This window comes from Triturus cristatus, chromosome 3_1 (assembly GCF_964204655.1).
Source record: "Triturus cristatus chromosome 3_1, aTriCri1.1, whole genome shotgun sequence".
Lineage (NCBI taxonomy): Eukaryota > Metazoa > Chordata > Amphibia > Caudata > Salamandridae > Triturus > Triturus cristatus.
The window spans coordinates 1,021,282,832-1,021,301,922 of record NC_140583.1 but is presented as its reverse complement, the minus strand read 5'-3'; positions in this window follow the sequence as shown (position 1 = coordinate 1,021,301,922).

Genomic DNA, 19,091 nt, shown 5'->3' with positions numbered 1-19,091 from the left:
CAGCAGTGGCACAGTGCCCTGAGCAGCTAACACTAGCAAAAGCATATGAGGCAACAGCGAAAAATGGAAGGGAGATCCACGCCAATGTGCCAGGTCTAACAGTCATGCTATTGCGTGAATCCTTGCCTTAGCGCCCTCTAATGAGATGCAAAGTGGGCTTTCCTTCCTAAAATAACTAGAGAAATGTCGCTAACCGACATTTCTCCAATTATCAATGGGCATGCTAACAAGCATAGCGATAAGAAAAGTAGCGCTAACCTTGGTTATCGCTACTTCCCTTACGCCTGCATTTAATTTGACTTAGCCATGATATCCAATGGAAGTTGGATATCATGGTTAAGTATGCTCTGCCCTATCAACAAGCTATCGCCAAACGTTGTGCAATTATCGCTGGATTTCCAATGATAATCGCACATTTGGCAGCTTGCGCCTGCAATTTTATCGCTTTTGAGATAAGCGTTGCTGATAGCACGCTATCTCAGTGATAAAATTCAGCGATAGCCGGCGATAATTATCCTAGCGCTAAGTGCGCTTAGCGATAATTATCGCCGGTTGTTGCTGATATGCCCCCATGGGAGTTGTGTGGGAATAGCCACAAATCACCCATGGAACGCCTTCCCGGGGCAGAGTAACGCAACGCAGCAATTTGCACTGCGTTGCATCACTCAAAGCCACGCAACATGCCTTTGTCTGGTTTAAAAAATATGACCTAGAGTTTGAGTCGCCCACGTTGCGTGGTGCAAGAGCGACGCAATCCAGGTCATAAATATGTCCCTTAGCGTACAATTAAAGTTACTACAAATATCTCATTCAGTGAGGGACTATCACTAACACATCTTTGAAAAGCATTGTTTCACATTGAGATATTATCACTAAAACCCCTTAAAAAAATTATTGGTTCGCAACGAGGGCCTTACTGTGAATCCTTATTGAAATAAATTAGGGACCACAGTGAGGGGCCACCACCGACATGTCATTTATATTTTGTTAAACAATATATTGGGCCTTAACCAACTCTTTAGAGAGACTCACTGGGCACAAATAGGGGCCAGTGATGTCTCAATTGTACATCATGTGAGAGGCATGAAGGAGTTGGATACAAAAGAGTTAACAACTTTAATGGTTACCTATACATTCAAATATGGAACCTGTTCGGGTTGGGTTGAACATGTATGTGACTATGCATGCTTTGTAAATGGGTTGCTGCCCTTCTGCTGGTCTGGCCCAGGTTCTGCAGACGCAGCAGGATTGACCCAGTTCCTACACTGAGCCAACAATCTCTGCTGAAGCCTGCCCCCTGGAGGTAGAAAGATATGCACACGTGGTACACACCACATTTCCGTTTCCCATCTTCATCTGTATTGACAGCGCTCACCCTGAAGCCTACGCTTCAGAACAAAAGCATATTTCAGAGCAATTACGAAGTTATCAGCATTGGCACTGACCCTTCAAAGGAGAGTGAAGCGCCCGAAGTGAGTAAAGCGCGCGTACCTGCCGTCCTCCGTCGACGCCGAGCTTTATGTAAAGCCAGCAGCGTGTAATGCACTGATGTTTTTCCTATTACCAAGGGCCGTGATGCAGAAGATGTTGTTAATTGCATCAGGCCCTCCATGTCATGGCGCGAGGCTCGGGAAATAACAACCTGTCGCTGCTTCTGATGCACCCGGCTTATTAAATCGTAAAATAGCATTGTCGAAAGTCTATGAAAAAGTGTCACATGTAAAGCAAGTATTTTTTTTCAGGGGGACCACCGGCCTAAGTAATCCCGTCTGCACTGACCATGCTTTGCACAATGAAGAAGGCGTGTGTGCGTGAAACAAGTGCCCAGCCTTTGCTTATGAAGACAAAGCTGTTCAGTGAGAAGTTATATCTAATTGTTAGGGTATGGAAGTAAGGGTCATATGTATGGAAAACGCGTTTTGTGATTCTCAAATTGCGATTTTTAGGGAATCGCAATTAGAGAATCGCAAAATGCAATGTATGTAGGATTTGCTAAATATTTTGCGCATCATACATATTCCTTATTTGCAAATCGCAAATTGAGATTCGCAAATAAGGAATACCTTCCTATTCATTCCTATGGGCTAGAAGGCCCATAGGAATGAATGTGAAGACATCCTCAATTTGCGATTTGCGATTCCCAATTAGAGAATCGCAAATTGAGAATGCAATTTCAAGGTTGCAAGGGTGTTTAATAGGACACCCTGTTGCACCCCTGAAATAAGCATGTGTGCACATGTGGCGCACATACATGCCCTAAGGGCATGTATGTGTGCCACATGGCACTTTGAAAAATGCGAAAAAGTGCATTTTTCAAAGAAATCGTAAATTACCACCAACCTGAAGTTGGTGGTAATTTGCAATTCCTTAGGCCAAAATTGCACAACTTGGGTGCTTCCTACATTGCATTTGAGGAATCGCAATTTGGGATTCCTTAAATGCATTCGCAGAATGGGGAACCGCAGATTTTGCGATTCCTTATTTTGCAAGCGGGTTTTTGAGTGCTACATTGCACACTGCCTAAATTGCGATCGCAAATGCTGAAATACTGTGAATTTCAGCGTTTGCAATCGCAATTTGGCTTCATACATATGGCCCTGACTCCCAAGGGATTAGTTGTAGTTCATCCAGTGGTTAATTTGTAAAACAAATTAAGTGCCGGGGCACTCGTAAGAAGGCAGCTTACACCAGCCCTCCTGCACCTCTTGCTAGCGTCGCCTAAAGGGCCAATGACTTACCATGAAAGTGGGGAGAGGATGTGGTGTAGTAGCCAGAGCTGCCAACTTCAGAGCTGAGGAGTCAGGTTCGAGTCTCAGCGTTGGCACAACATCCTGTAACTCGAGGCAAATCTTCCCCTGCCTACCATAAATAAATGTATTCTTAACTGGTGCTCATTTCAAACACAGGTGTTGATGGTTAAGTGCCAGTGCTCGAAAACCAGTGGCTCACACTAGGCACTAAGTGAATCCCATGGGAGGACTTTTGTTTTATGTTGTCTAAACTTTCAGCAGTGGATGTGAGTTGTGGCAGCAGGTGGCCTGACATGCAGGGGCTTATTTACCGGCCCCTTGCACCTCTGGGGCATCACTTTTTGTGACGCCCTGGTGTCACCAATGACATAATTATATCTATGAGACTATGCAAAGCCACTATGCGTGGCTTTGAATGGCCTCATAGATATGGAGTAATTCAAGGCAGCGCAAATCACTGCGTTGCCTTACTCTGTGCTCTGGAGGCTTTCCATGGGCGTTGTGGTGGGTTTTGAATTGCAACACCCATGGATTTTGACACTTCCCCAGATTTACGAGAGCATGCAAACCTGGGGAAGTGCCAAAACCTTACGTCTTATGATGTGAGGTGAAACGAGGAGAAATTACTTTATTTCTCTTCATTCTTTCCTTTTTCTATGTGTGCTGCATTCTGCTGCACACACAGAAAAAGGAAAACGCCTCCTAGGATTGTATCTGTACAGGAAGGTGCCCCTTCCTGCACAAAACAATCATGCCAACAGCACAGGAACCCTTGCCATGGGGCAAGGGTGTCTGCATGTATGCAAGGCTGCCGAAATGTTGCCAGTGCAGGAGGAAAGAACAGGAACACACTGTATTGCATAAATACGGTGCATTCCCCCCTTTCACTTTAGCATGGAGCAGTGCAGCAAGTTGACTTGCTGTGCTGCCCTACACCAAACCCCAATAAATGTGAGTTCTGGTGCCTGGAACTCCTTGGATAGGAATACAGTGAAACTGGCACAATTCATTGTTTTGCTGCAGTGGACAAAGAGGCATATTACAGCCTCCGTGTGGCACCGGAGCATCACTTTTGGTGATGGTCCAGTGGCACAAAAGCAAAATCACATCTTTGAGGCCACACAAAGCCTCTATGCATGGCTTTGAATGCTGTCATAGGTATGAAGTAAGGCAAGGCAGCACAGATCGATGCGTTGACTTACTCTGCACTCGGGAGGTATTCCATGGGCGTTGTGGTGGGTGTTCCCACACAACACTCATGGATTTAGACGCTGACCCAGATTTACAAGAGCAAGTAAACATGGGGAAGCACCAAATCCTTATGCCTCCTGAGGTGAGGCGTAACAAGGAGAAGTGACTTTATTTCTCCTAATTTTTACCTCTTTCTATCTGGGCTGCATTCTGTAACACAAGTCGAAAGAGGAAAATACCTCAATCCTGCCAACAACACAGGCACCCTTGCACCATGGTGCAAGCATGCCTACTAGAGTGCTAGGCTGCCAAAACTTCACCAACGCAGGGGAAAAAGATAGGAATGCATTGTATTGCATAAATATGGCGTATAAGGGCAGCACAGCAAAGTAACTTGCTACTTTGCCCTAAACAGTAGTATCGTTGGTCCATGAAACTGTTTCACGTTCCAATTTTCAAGTATGAGTAGGATCACATATTCACTATAAATTTTGAGTCACAGTTCATGTTCTAAGATCAATCCTGTACTGGCAAAAGGTTCTACAATGTTATGTTATGTTGTTATGTTATGTTAAACTTGTTTAGGTAGCGCAACTGCTCATTCCCATAGGAGAATCCTGGCACTAGAGGGTAGCAAAGATCTGAGTATGCATGGAAGTTGGACACAGAGTTCAGAAAAGCCAATTTTTCAGCTTTTTCTTGAGGATGGACAAGCTTTTATAAGTATGCATATATAACACGGGAGCTTTCTCCAATGATGCTGGGCCATATATGAAAAAGAGCATCCCTCACTTCTTGTCTCATATATATGTCCTGGGTGTGGTCAATGCCAGCCCTGAAGAATGCAACTTTCTGACAGGGTGATAGAAGCTGTCCCTATTTTTTTTAAAAGATAATGAGGTCCACCACCCTACAGTGCACGGTGAGTATGGCTGAGCTGCTTGAACATACTGTGCTTCCTAATAGAAAGCCAATGGAGAGTTATCAAGAGTAAGCCTAGAGAAGTCTGTGGTGGATGATAGCAAACCAGTCTGGCTGCTACATCCTGCACAATCGGCAAGCGAGATACCATAGCCTTGTTTATGGTGACATAAAGTGCATTGCCATAATCTACACGGCAAGTTACAAGAACTTGCGTAACCGTCTTGCGACAATGCTGGGGAATCCATTTAAAAATGTTCTTCAACATGCAAAGAATTCCATAACAGGAACCACAGACCTGATTGTTCATGCTAAAAGTATCATCAATCTGAATGCTGAGATTCTTGGCTACCTTTTTCGGCATGAGAGAAGAACCTCATTCTTGGAGTCACCAATCTGCTGTCCATATCTCATTTGCCTGGTCTACAAGGGCCATTTCTGGCGCATCCACTGAGCCACTGGGCGGAAGCAGTTGCAGAATCTTTGGGCCTTATTATGAGTGGGATGGTAAATTTCAACCCGTTTGTAAACCCCTGTTTATGCCTGGGTCGGAATTATGAGTTTCGCTGTATTTAATGCATCCGATAATTAGTGGATGTATTTGAAAATAGCTCAGCTGTCATTAAATTTCGGCAGTTTAAACAGGCCGATATATAACAGGGTAATTGTACGGTGTTTACCGTACCATGGGGATTTTGGTGTGTTCAACACCAAAATCTGCATTTTATTCCCCAGAAACTTGTGGTAGCTGTTATTTATTGCACACGATAAACACCAACTCCGTGGTATCATTCTTTATCATGTGTGATAAATAACACCTAAACTCATAATCAGGCCCTTTGTCTAGTGACTTCCTGATTGTCCTCAATCAATATTGTAAGCTGAGTATCATCAGCATAGGACAATATATCACATCCAATTCTCCTCAGAAACTTGGCTAGAGGTACCAATAGATATTAAAAAGCAAGGGGCTTAAAGAAGACCCCTGTGGCACCTCATATGTGTTTGATGCAGCTTTGGATTTCAAGGGAGGTAGGAAGATAGCTTAAGCTCTTTCTGACAGGAAATCAGAGAACCAAGCCAGGGTCAGAGAATGAATGCAGATTTCGTAGAGTCTTTTGACCAAAACTGTATGTGAAGATGAAAGATAGATCCAGCAGTACAAGGGCAACTGGGTGGCCAGCTTCCATATTTGTCCTAATCCGGTTCGATACGGCCAACAGGGTTGTCACTGTGCTCAATTCTGATTCAGAGGATTCCAAAATATTGTTGAGCTCCAGGTAGTGAGATAGCTGTGCAGGAACAACATTTTGCAGTAATCTGGCAGGATGGTGCAGAAGAGAGCTAGGATGATAATCAGTGGGATCCATGATATCCGCTGAAGGCTTCTTCAGTATAGGCAGCACTTTGGCTCACCTCTAGGTCATCAGAACCTTGGCCTATTTAGCAAGATATTAAACATGTCCATCAGGACAGGTTCAAACAGAAAAGGAAATGAAGAAACCACATAGGGTGGGCAAGAATTGTCCAGGGCACCTGAATGAAGTCAGACTTATAACCCCCTGTATTGAGATTTCTTCAAACTTCCCAAAGACTCCTGATAATGGAGGAAAATATAGAATTAGGAATGAGAGAGAGACTCAGAGGGTGCGGCTGGATGTCAAAGTTTTTGTGGATTCCTAAGATTTTAAGAATCTGAACACTTTCTTCTGATTGGAGATTTTAATCTTCATTGGCCAACCGAAAGATGACATTTTCTTTGAAAAATTCAATAGAGGGAGGGATAGAGGAGGTGCAGGCATCTGGGTTTGTGACTTCTTTAAGAAGATTAATGAGTTATTTGAACATGGAGGAGCTATTATCTATCCTTTCTGCAAGAAAAATTCTCTCTGCATTCCGCCTGTATTTATGGTCATTCATTGTCTTAGATCCCCTCTGTACGTGCTCCAATCTTTTACAATCATGTTTATCCATTCTTAAATCATCTGAGTACCATTAGGCATGGGGAGTTTTTCGCTGAGTTATCAGAGGCATGAGAAGAACTAGGCTTTTAAAGGCCTCAGTTAAGTAGTTGTTATACATAGATCCAACAGTAGCTATGTCTGTTTCCTTAATTAGCCATGTGGATTTAAGAACTTCTCTGAGCTCATCCTCTGTCAATCGTTTAAATGGGTGAAATGTATGAAGAGCATTGGAAGGGGGAGCGTGGGTATGGGCCTCTAGCCAGACCTCAGAATTCATAAGGGAATGATTGATCCACATGAGAGGGACCGCGGTGTTGACCTATAAGTTGTTGAATTTATAGAACATTAATCCAGAGTGCGGCTTGCTACATAGGTAGGGCCTTCGAAACGTTGGCAGAGCTCCAAAGTTTCCAAGTCATCTTTTTGTTGCTCAACATCCCTGTTGTCCACATGTTCCCAATGAAGGTTAAAATCCCCAATCAGGAGAAAATTTCAGAATGATTTATATGAGATATCATGGCCTCACACAATTTAAGTCTAAAGCACATTTCAAGTTTTTCCATTTTGGGGCAACTAGTTTACAAATTGGCATCTCCACAGGCTGCCTCTGGATCTTGCTTACACTTTAGTTATCTTACCCACATTAAATAGCTCTCTGCCTATTCTTCACAGATGGAAAGTTAAAGTTCACAGTAGATTTGAAAGCTTTCAAAGTAGAGAGCTGTTCAGGTTGAAAATCCCAAAATGTGGTATGACCTGCATCCCGCCCTATTCCTTCTTGAAAAGTACTGTGTAGGTATGGGTTGAACAACCAATAGACCATAGATCCTTTGGTGATTTTTATTTCTGAATTGTTTAGGGGCTTCCTTTCCATACACTTCCTGCACTATTTTATTTGAGTTGTATCTATTCTTCAAATTCCAGCCTGGTTGCAGAAGATTAGTCTATCCTCTTCTGAACCTCAATATCAGTTGCGCATCTTTTCCATGTTTTATACTTTCTCACCACTCCTAAAGACACAGAGATCACACTGTTGTGTGCCATTGGATTGCCACATGTTTCATCATGCTGACTTAGTCGTCAACTAAGCCCTGACACCTTGGCATTTGCTTCCTCTGCAGGACATCTTAGAGTTTGTCTTAGGCTATGAATGAAGTGATCCTTCATAACTTTGAGGGACACTGTGGCACCACACTGAACATACACAAGGTTCGCCCTATGTTCCTGTCAGCTCAGCTAAAACACTATCTTGTCCTACGCAGGCTGGACTACCTTAATAGACTATGGGTTGGTCTCTCCCCATATTATTTTACCCACTCTAAAAGGTCTTCAACTTTGCCAGCACCATACTGCCAACAAGCTGGTTGCCTCTCTGCCAAAAACGGAGCCATGTGTTATTGAAATTTTTTTATACGAAGCACTCAATGGCGCTGGACCCCACTAATCTCCGACATGGTACTCAGAAACACTCCAACCTATGATCCAAAAACATTCATCTCTTAGTGGCACAGCTGCCATGTCACAGCGTGTCACATGTCACCAGGTCACACGTTTGTCATTTTGTTTTCTAAGCCTCTACCCTGGAACTAGTTACCATCAAACATTACTATACGACCTTTCGAGTTGTTCAAGAAAGTATAGAAACATCATCTTCTCCTAGAAGAGCTGGAGTGAATATTCCCCTCATCCAAAATCTTTAACAATACGTAATTTCTGCCTGTACCCTATCATTAGAAATTGATATGTAATTATATGTGAGAATAAAAAGATTGTGGGTTACAGGTCAATTGCCCGGCGCTTAAAACAGTCTCAGACACTGGTCCCCACCAGTGTAGTACAGTATATTGAACACAGATTCTTCTGAGATCAATGTAAGTCTAACATTCAAAAACAGAAACAGATGATAGGTCTTCTTATTCATTCGTTTTTATTCTTGTTCCGTCAGAAGTCAAAGTTCACAAAAATAACACACAAAGTGCCAACACGTGTTTCGCGCCAACTGCGCTTCTTCAGGGCTTTTGATTCCTTATGTAATCTCTGTTAGAGTGGCTCCAATGTTGTTCCAAATTATATCAGGCTTCCTATTTTAAATCAGTTCCTTATTTATGAACACGTGTTTCACGCCAACTGCGCCTCTTCAGGGCTGTCACATAAACAGAAAATAGTATACTTTAGAACTCATAAGGACATACTTTTTCATTTACAAACTACACACATTTTGAAAAAAGTCAATATTCAAATAAAGAGGAACTTCATCTTTGTATTATTCATATATACATACTTGTTTGTATACAAATTACACATACATTGTATAGATCAATATATTCAAATTAAATTAAAGAGGAACTCCATCATTATACATTTTAACAGTACCCCGTAACTCAATACAGAAAGGAGTTGGAAAAAGGAGTGAAAAGAGAAAGAAAGAGAAAAGTGATAATTGGGTAATTCAGTAATTCGGGGGATTCATGGAGGACTGGCCTAAGCTCGAAATTTTGTAAATGTGAGTATTTAATAGCTATGTGATCTAATAATCGGTTTAATGTACGAAAAAAATTGTACCTTTTGATTCCTTATGTAATCTCTGTTAGAGTGGCTCCAATGTTGTTCCAAATTATATCAGGCTTCCTATTTTAAACCAGTTCCTAAGGGATAAATCTATTATTTAATATAATGTTCAATGACTTGTCTGATTAGACCCACGTTTATTTATACCAAACTAAAATAAAATAATCTCACCTTATTTATGTTCAAATTCCACTAATCAATATTAGTCAATTAGAATCCGGTCAAATTGAAGATTTATATATTTAGCGCTCCATGATAAGATCTAAAAAACAATAATTTAGAGCAAACTTTTAGATCACCCTGGACTTGCAAATATAATTCCAAATAAAACAATACCTAGCATCTAAAATTGGGATTCGAACTCCTAACGCTGTAAACACATGAGTATACATCTTCTGACCAGGTGAGCTATCATGTTATTTGTAAACAAGATGTGTAATTAGAAGGATAGGTTATTTGAATTTATTACCCTGGACTTGCAGATATAATTCCTGTGTTACAAAAGTAATACCAAGCTGTCTACTGGGTTCCACTCTACTATCAATGTTCACTACAGAACATCTATGCACAATTAATACGGCGTTATGAGAGCAGTGTTCATCTAGATAGAACAACACTGCAAATATTGAAGATAGTACTGAAAGTAGATCACCACAGGTCAAATACCTTTCTATTTACTATCAGATAAGTTCTGAGAGTATCAAGCTTGCTTGCTACTCTCAGAACTTAACTGATTATTTGCAGTGTTGTTCTATCTAGATGAACACTGCTCTCATAACGCCGTATTAATTGTGCATAGATGGTCTGTAGTGAACATTGATAGTAGAGTGGAACCCAGTAGACAGCTTGGTATTACTTTTGTAACACAGGAATTATATCTGCAAGTCCAGGCTAATAAATTCAAATAACCTATCCTTCTAATTACACATCTTGTTTACAAATAACATGATAGCTCACCTGGTCAGAAGATGTATACTCATGTGTTTACAGCGTTAGGAGTTCTAATCCCAATTTTAGATGCTAGGTATTGTTTTATTTGGAATTATATTTGCAAGTCCAGGGTGATCTAAAAGTTTGCTCTAAATTGTTGTTTTTTAGATCTTATCATGGAGCGCTAAATGTATAAATCTTCAATTTGACCGGATTCTAATTGACTAATATTGATTAGTGGAATTTGAACATAAATAAGGTGAGATTATTTTATTTTAGTTTGGTATAAATAAACGTGGGTCTAATCAGACAAGTCATTGAACATTATATTAAATAATAGATTTATCCCTTAGGAACTGGTTTAAAATAGGAAGCCTGATATAATTTGGAACAACATTGGAGCCACTCTTACAGAGATTGCATAAGGAATCAAAAGGTACAATTTTTTTCGTACATTAAACCGATTAGTAGATCACATAGCTATTAAATACTCACATTTACAAAATTTCGAGCTTAGGCCAGTCCTCCATGAATCCCCCGAATTACTGAATTACCCAATTATCACTTTTCTCTTTCTTTCTCTTTTCACTCCTTTTTCCAACTCCTTTCTGTATTGAGTTACGGGTACTGTTAAAATGTATAATGATAGAGTTCCTCTTTAATTTAATTTGAATATATTTATCTATACAATGTATGTGTAATGTGTATACAAACAAGTATGTATATATGAATAATACAAAGATGTAGTTCCTCTTTATTTGAATATTGACTTTTTTCAAAATGTGTGTAGTTTGTAAATGAAAAAGTATGTCCTTATGAGTTCTAAAGTATACTATTTTCTGTTTATGTGACAGCCCTGAAGAGGCGCAGTTGGCGTGAAACACGTGTTCATAAATAAGGAACTGGTTTAAAATAGGAAGCCTGATATAATTTAGAACAACATTGGAGCCACTCTAACAGAGATTACATAAGGAATCAAAAGCCCTGAAGAAGCGCAGTTGGCGCGAAACACGTGTTGGCACTTTGTGTGTTATTTTTGTGAACTTTGACTTCTGACGGAACAAGAATAAAAACGAATGAATAAGAAGACCTATCATCTGTTTCTGTTTTTGAATGTTAGACTTACATTGATCTAAGAAGAATCTGTGTTCAATGTAATTATATGTGTTTGCTTGTCGCATAATTGGTGCATATGATATTCACTTTGACAGGTAATCTTGATTAAATGTCAACCACCCTGTTCCCATTGTTCTTTATACCGACGCAACATTCCTATGTGCAACACATCTATGCTAAAGTCAGGCACAAACTTGTTTGTGCTGATTTTTAATGTTGTGCACATTGCTAGATAAGCCAAATAACTCTTCCATTTACTCGAAGACCATCTATTGGTCTTGAGAGGGAAGGCAAACACATTGCCTGACTTGTGATTAATATTATGTTTTAGTAGCAAAAAAATAGACATATGTCCTATACAGCACATTGAAAAAACAAATAAAGCCCTGAACCTCATATTGGCCATCACTGTCCACGAAAGAAGAGAAGAAGCCGTTAGCAGGACACCATGATCACGACCAAGAATCTTAGAGAGTGTGCACTAATTGGGGTCTTCACGTAGGACAATTTGAAAGACTGTGGTATAACTCATTGGACGTAGTCTAGTCTAAAACCATCCATGATGTCAACAGTGCCATAAACGGAGGAGCAACCTACCCTTATTTCATGCTTTTACTGAAACAAGGAAAAGCAAACATAAAATATACTGATAAAAGGCAGATGATGCATAGAGCATCCCTGATGTATATGGAAATCTCTCTATACTTGTAGAACAATAAATGTGTCTGTCTGTGACACACTGCCCCACATTAAAAGCAAACCCTGCACATGTTTGCCTTTTTACTAGAGGAGCATCACATGCCTGGTAAGCGGCACCTCAAAGATAGGAAATCCACCTTCATGTAAAGGCACATGTGTATAAATTATCTGACAGTGAAGGGTGAGAAAGTGAATCACTAAATCCCAACACTTAAGAAATTTTAACTTTACAAGTGGGGGGGGGGGGGGGCATGGCAAGCTAGCATGGCCGACTAGACCCGCTTTATAGGGGCTCCACTGGCACTGCTGTTTTTCCTCATGTATCCTGATTGTGGGTGCCTGATCAGCCCTGTCCTTGCTGCAGAAAAACATTGGGGCACTCCGCCGATGCTTTGACGACCGATGTTCCTGTGCTGTTGACTGTAGTGTGAGCTCCCTGTGATCGGAGCAGTGGTATGGCATGGCTCGTGGCTCAGCGGCCGGGAATGTTGCCGCAGCAGAACAGACTGATTTGTAGGCCTGCTGCATGCTCCTTCCATTGCTGGCTTACCCCACTAAATTGCCAGCATTCTGTGTGGCCCCCATTTATGAATACTGGGGGCCGATGCTCCCAACAAGATTCCCCTGAGGTGAGGCTTCAGAGCGGCGGATCGGTGTGAGGCCTTTGTCGGAGCCTGCATTATCACAGAGCTCACGGGTGGGGCGGCTGTGGGACTGCGGCCCCCAGTGGGTCGGGGGCTGGCCAGGACACAGCTGGGCCTGTACAGTCATCATCGGAGCATTTATTGTAGTGGCGGCCGATACTCGGAGGGATGGCAGCCATCATTCAAGTGCTGGGCGCCAGCCAAGATAATGCCGGGACACGGCATGTGACACCTGGGTCGGGGCCTGACCTCTAGCTCATGATCGGCTGATGTGAAGCAGGTGGCCCTGGAATCTGGGGCTAGGCCTGCTGATGCTGAGACCTCTGAGGTCACAATTCTGAGGGATGTAAGCGAGCCCCACTTTGCCCAGAGAACTATTGGGCCCATTCTTTTGGGCCTGGAGTGAAGTGTCATGCTGTTGTTGCGGCCAACGGGATACACTCTGGCTAGTGGTGCAGGGGCCTCTGGACAGCAGCAGAGTGGCGGTGGCAGGGTGTAAGGTAGCAGTGTGTGCAGGACTGCAGTCCGGTGCTGGATGTAGTCTTCCTTGCAAAACTGCATACCAGGTGTGGGGAAGTGCCATGTTGCAGCCATTTGTATCTTGAAACCAAGGAGAGGGGCTCTTCAATTCCAAAGGAACAGAGCTCCCAAAAACTCAATAGTTAAAAACAAGTTTTCTCTTTGAAAATCCCAACACACTGTTTACCCACATTCAGCAACTATACCAAATTATCAACTCTCATACAAAGTCACAATTAATGCTCCACTCAGGATGTATAGGCACTTATACATGTGTTTAATAAGTCTTGCCAAAGCCATTCTTATGCCTGGGGCTAACAGATTTCAGTAGCGCTTGATTGTTGCATCCTGGTGAAGTGGGAGCTGCAGAGTTTTCGACGAGCCTACATGGACTGATCTACTGCCATGAAAGGTGGGTGTTGTCCTGGTGCCCGCTGATCCCTGAGCCTGGCTCTTTCTGGCGACCAGCAGTGGGTGCTACCAAAGTTGTGCTGCCTGATACTGGCCCATGGGTTTGAGCAGGTACGTTAGTGCTGGTCACCTATCCTGGTTTCTGAGCACTGGGGTAGGTAGAGGCTGGAAACTGGTGAGGAATTCCAATAGGGAATGAAGGAAAGGAGCACCAAACAGAAGTAGACACAGACCAACACCATTGATATTTACAACCTTTCATGACAGTCTGACGACTAGCCCCAACAGTCAAATGAGCTAGACCTGGGAGGCCCTACCCTGGTGGACCTCTTGGCCAAGATTAGGGGATCTCGGGAGGCGATGGTGCTCAAAATTGACACGGTATCCATTGAAGTGAACCTCTTGCAAACAGATTGTCAAAAAATGGCTGACAAGGTTACCTTGGCGGAAAGTAATGATTCAGTGCTCCAGCAAGAGGTAAAAGACTTGAAATGGACAGCAGCATCTCTCCAATCACAGTCCGCTAAACTAGAAGATCGCATGGAAGATTCTGAAGGTCACTCCTGGTGGAACAATCTGCACCTGGTGGGCCTCTCGGAGAATGCAGAGGGACAATCCACAGTACTATTCCTGGCGGATTTGATTTTCAACACCATGAAACCTCAGAAAATGGCAAAAATGTTTACTGTCGAGAGAGAGCATCGGGCTCTGGCATCTGTCCCAAGGCCAGGGGTTCCTCTGCAGGCTCTTATAGCCCACTTCTTTAACTATAGAGACTGGCATGTTATTCTACAACATGTCTGAGCACATGGGATACAGCAGTTTGACAGACATAATATTATGGTGTTCCTGGACTGCACGGAAAACGTACAGGGGCTCCGAAAAGACAGTAAAGAAAAGGTTACAGGACTTAAACATTCATTACAACCTTATGTTCCCAGCTTGACTGCAGGCCCGATATAAAGGCAGAGCTTTATTCTTCGATAACCTGAGGAGGCAGGGGATTGAAGAGACACACTGATTCTGCTGTGGTGGAGGCGTTATTGGCTCAATGGAGACAAGTGGTATGGCCAGAGGGGGCAGAATTGTCGACTCTGGCAGACTCAAACTGTGTTCCCGACACCAGGGATTTTGGTTGTGCCGCAGGGAGGACCATGACTCTATGAGTGACAGAGTACACCAGGGAGATCTCCACAGAAACTGACCTGAGTGGGTTGTCTTTTCACACTGATAAGGGGTGCAGGGTCTACTGCGAGGGATCTAGTGCCCACTGCGCTGAGGTTGTCTGTGTTGTAGGATTGGGTGCTACTTATTTGTTACATTTCCCAATATCCAAGAGTTTTTGTGATAAGAGCAGATGCGCATTGTGTTAACATGTTGAAGGATAGGCATGCCGCGCTGCTAAAATAAGCGTGGCATGGATATGGATGGTTGCCCCATTGATTCACAGCCATCAGAGATAGTGGAGAAAGGGGATACCTTGGAGGAGGTTTGAGTGCCCTCAGGCCTTGCCACGCCTGGGGAATGGTTTGCTCTCTGTATATTGCCTATAGCGAAGCTCAGGTTTCAGCTTTTCTGGGGAGGATTGGCCGCTGGATGCTGCTTGCTGACCTGCCAGTTGCAGGCCTTTCTTGTTTCGGTTCACTGCCTGAGGGTGGGGGAAATTTCTGGGAAAGTTCATGTTGTTCTGGAAACGGTTATGGGGACTACATATGCCCTACTGTATTGCACTACGTGTGATGTGGTATTCTGTTAAGTGGTGGAACTGCTTGGTAAGGATAATGCAGGGAGGGGGACACTAGTGACCAGATGGATGCTAAGTGGAAGTTTGTAATGTGGAATGTGCATGACCTGGGGCTGGTGGATAAATGCAAAAGGGTGTACACCTTCCTCCGCCTGTACAGGGTGGCTATGGCTCTCCTGTAGGAAGCACATAGGTGACTGCATTAGTTACCTGAAGCATAGGTGGCAGGGCCAACTTTATGCCACTTCCAATTCTGGCTTTGTCAGAGAGGCACTAATCTGGGAGGCACCTAGTGTGCCGTTTACTGTAAAGGGGGTGCATGTGGATGTGAACGGTTAATTTGTTGTCTTGTTTGGATAGTTCAGATTTATGTGTCACAAATGTATATGCTCCTAATATGCATGATGCAGGGTTCTTTTCTGGGTAATTGCTGGCCCCATGACACCTTACCTTGAGGGGACCTCATAATTGCTGTGGAGTTTTATTGTGTGTGTGATGGACAATTGGGCGATTCCCCTCCGCAGAAGGATACTAAACCATGCATGACTGGGACAGTAATGGAGGTGATTAATGGTTTGGGGCCACTCAATGATTGGAGGGAATGCAACCCAGGAGTTCAATTTTACTCCAGCTACCGGGACACATAGTTGGCTGGATTATTGCTTAGTGTCGGGGGTATGGTACACAGGCTTACAGAGATCACATATTTGGTGAGGTCTATTTCTGACCACCCCCTAGTGATGGTGACTTACAATAAGAGTAGGCAGGTCACCAAAATCGCATTGTGAAGGCTGAGAGTGAAGGCACTAACTGATCGAGTTTTTGTGCACATAGTTTCAGAAGGGCTGGATAATTATTTTAAAGAAAACTTGGGCAGCACTGAGCTTAGAGCAATGGATTGGGATGCCATGAAGGTAGTGTTGTGGGGGAAGTGTCTGAAGTTGACTTATGGGGTCTGTCAGCAGCTTTTGCGAGAGCTGAAGGAGAAACAGTTGAGTGATTTGGAGGGTGCCTTAGTGGGGCCACAGAGAAGCTGGGGGACTGGAAGTTGTGTAAGGGGAGTTGCTTTAGGCCTGGGACAAGCTAGATACATGTGTTTGGGTGGTGTTCCAGGAGTGCCTTCATGCAGAGGGGGGCATGGATGGCTTCCCTCCTCAAAAATAAAATACCCAGTATTCCCATTGTAGGCTTTAAAGAGGGTTCGTGGTGTGCTTGCAGCAGACCATAACTAAAGTATTTGGAAACCACCTGCGGAATTCCTGGTTGGCTGAGGTATGCACACAGGACCGGCAGGAACCAACACTCTAGTCAGAGTAAGCTAGATACACACTAAAAGATAAACTCTGCTCACCCTTTGGTAGCTTGTCATAGAGCAATCAGGTTTATCCAAAGAGGCAATGTATAAAGTATTTGTACGGCACACACACCGCAACACAAGGATTACACCACAAAAAGACTCCACACAGGTTTAGGGAAATAGAAGATTATATCCTGAGCAAAAAAAGACCAAAACGACAAAGATCAAATGTATAGAAGTTGAGATATTGAATTTTAAAGGAATAAATGTAGTAACCTGCTTAGAAGCAAGTATCACTAAAAAGGTTACTTTAGGTCACACTGGCAAAGTCAAAGTTCAGGCTGACCACCTTCGAATGCTGGCTGGCTACAGGACCCACACAGACCCCGGTGAACAAAGTACCTTTCCAGGTCACAAACAGCGAGATGTGTTGATGTCAAGGCCTGCAGGCAGGTGCAGGATTCGTCGATCTTCTCCACACAGTGAAAGCGAAGATGGGTGCCGGAGTCAAGAGTTTGAGGGATGAGCCGGATTCTGCTATGCAGTCAAGGTTATGCATCGATCTCACAAAGCTGCAGAGGTGGCAATACACTTTCCAGTGCATCAATCTCTGGAGGCAAAGTGCTGGTTCTGAGGCAATGCGCTGATTTTACTCCAGCAACAGGGTTGATTTGCTGGTTTTGCTACCTACAGACAGGAGATGCACCGAAATCCATGTTACAAGTATCTGGGATACTTCCAGTGAACCAGGCATGGGTGCAGGAGTAGAGACTTTGATATCTCTGAGTCTCAAGCAAGAGGAGGCAAGCCAACAAGACCTTGGAGTGAAGGCGGAGTCCAGCTCTCCTTCAGCAGAGTCAGAAAACAGCAGGGCAACAAACAGAAAAGCAGGCCTTCCAATTCAGTAGTTCATTTGAGTCCTTTAAGCAGTACAGCAGTACTTCTGGTAAAGCTTCAATTCCAAGTTCAGTAGTGTCTGATTTGATGTAGTCCGAGGCCCAGTATTTATACCCAAAAGTGCCTTTGATGTGGTGGTGACTTCAAAACAGCTCTCTGAAGTGCACTAGTATCCCTTTCAGTCCAATCATCTCTGCCAGTCTATCTGAGCGGGTAATCAGTCCTTTGTGTGGGATCAGGCCACTGCTTCTTCTTTTTTATGTCCAAAATATTTTATTAAATGCTTAGGTTGAATGAAAAGATCATACAGCAAAGAGCACCAAAAAAGTATGTCCAATTTTACATAAATTTACTAACTAAGCTTAAAAAAATACCAATTGTAATATCAAAGTCAAAAAATCAATAAAGTACCTATACGTCATCAAGTGCAACAATATTAATAAAAATAAAAGGAAATTAAAAGGGAATAAATTGAAGCAACAGTTCAAACATAACTTAATAGAGCTACTAAGTTTAACCAACCGATTTATACATGAAACAATTATATAGCTTATCAGTAATATTTATTGAAAAATGTAATTCCATGTAATTATCAATAGACTTCAAAAATAACTGTTAATTAGGGACATTGTGAGTGACACCCGACAAAGTAAATTTAGCTCCTCTTATGGTAAAAATTATCCAGGTCCACCATGCATCTACTGATAAAAAAGAAGCATTTTTCCAATTGGTAGTAATTGATTTTAAACCTGCAGAAATTTTAAAAAACTGTTTTGTGTAAAGTGATATTGATTTACAAATTACTATATCATATGGCAAATTATCTGTGATATGAATTTTTTTTGTAATGATCTTCCATACCTCCTTCCAAAACTAAACACCAATATTACACTCATAAAGCATTTGACATAATGATCCTTCATTCTGATTACAATTCCAACAATTAGTATAATCAAAACGTTTTGCATTAAATGACCTTAAAGGTGTCCATAAACAGTTAAATTGAATAAAAGAATTAATTTGATATAGAGAAACACAAGCAACCATCCAGAGAGATTATTCATCCAAACTTTCCTGCATGTCTCCTGAGAGATTGATCGATCTAGTTCATTATTCCAAAAAGACTAGAGAATTTTAATATTGTCCGCTTCCAAATTATTACAATTTTTATAAACCAGTGAATACAGCATGTGATGATGAAGCAACTGTTTGAATGTATCTTTGTAAATCTGAAGTAGCATTTAGAGGCAAATTATTTGGAATGAATCAAGGATTGAATCTCACAAAAGGTCATATTTGTAAATATCTGATTGCTGCAATCAAAGTTTTTTCTGAAATTCATCAAAAGTCAAAAAAATATTATCATGATAAATATCTTTTAAATAAAAAATACCAGCTTTAACTCAGGATTGCCAACATTAAGGATGCCACACTAGCTTT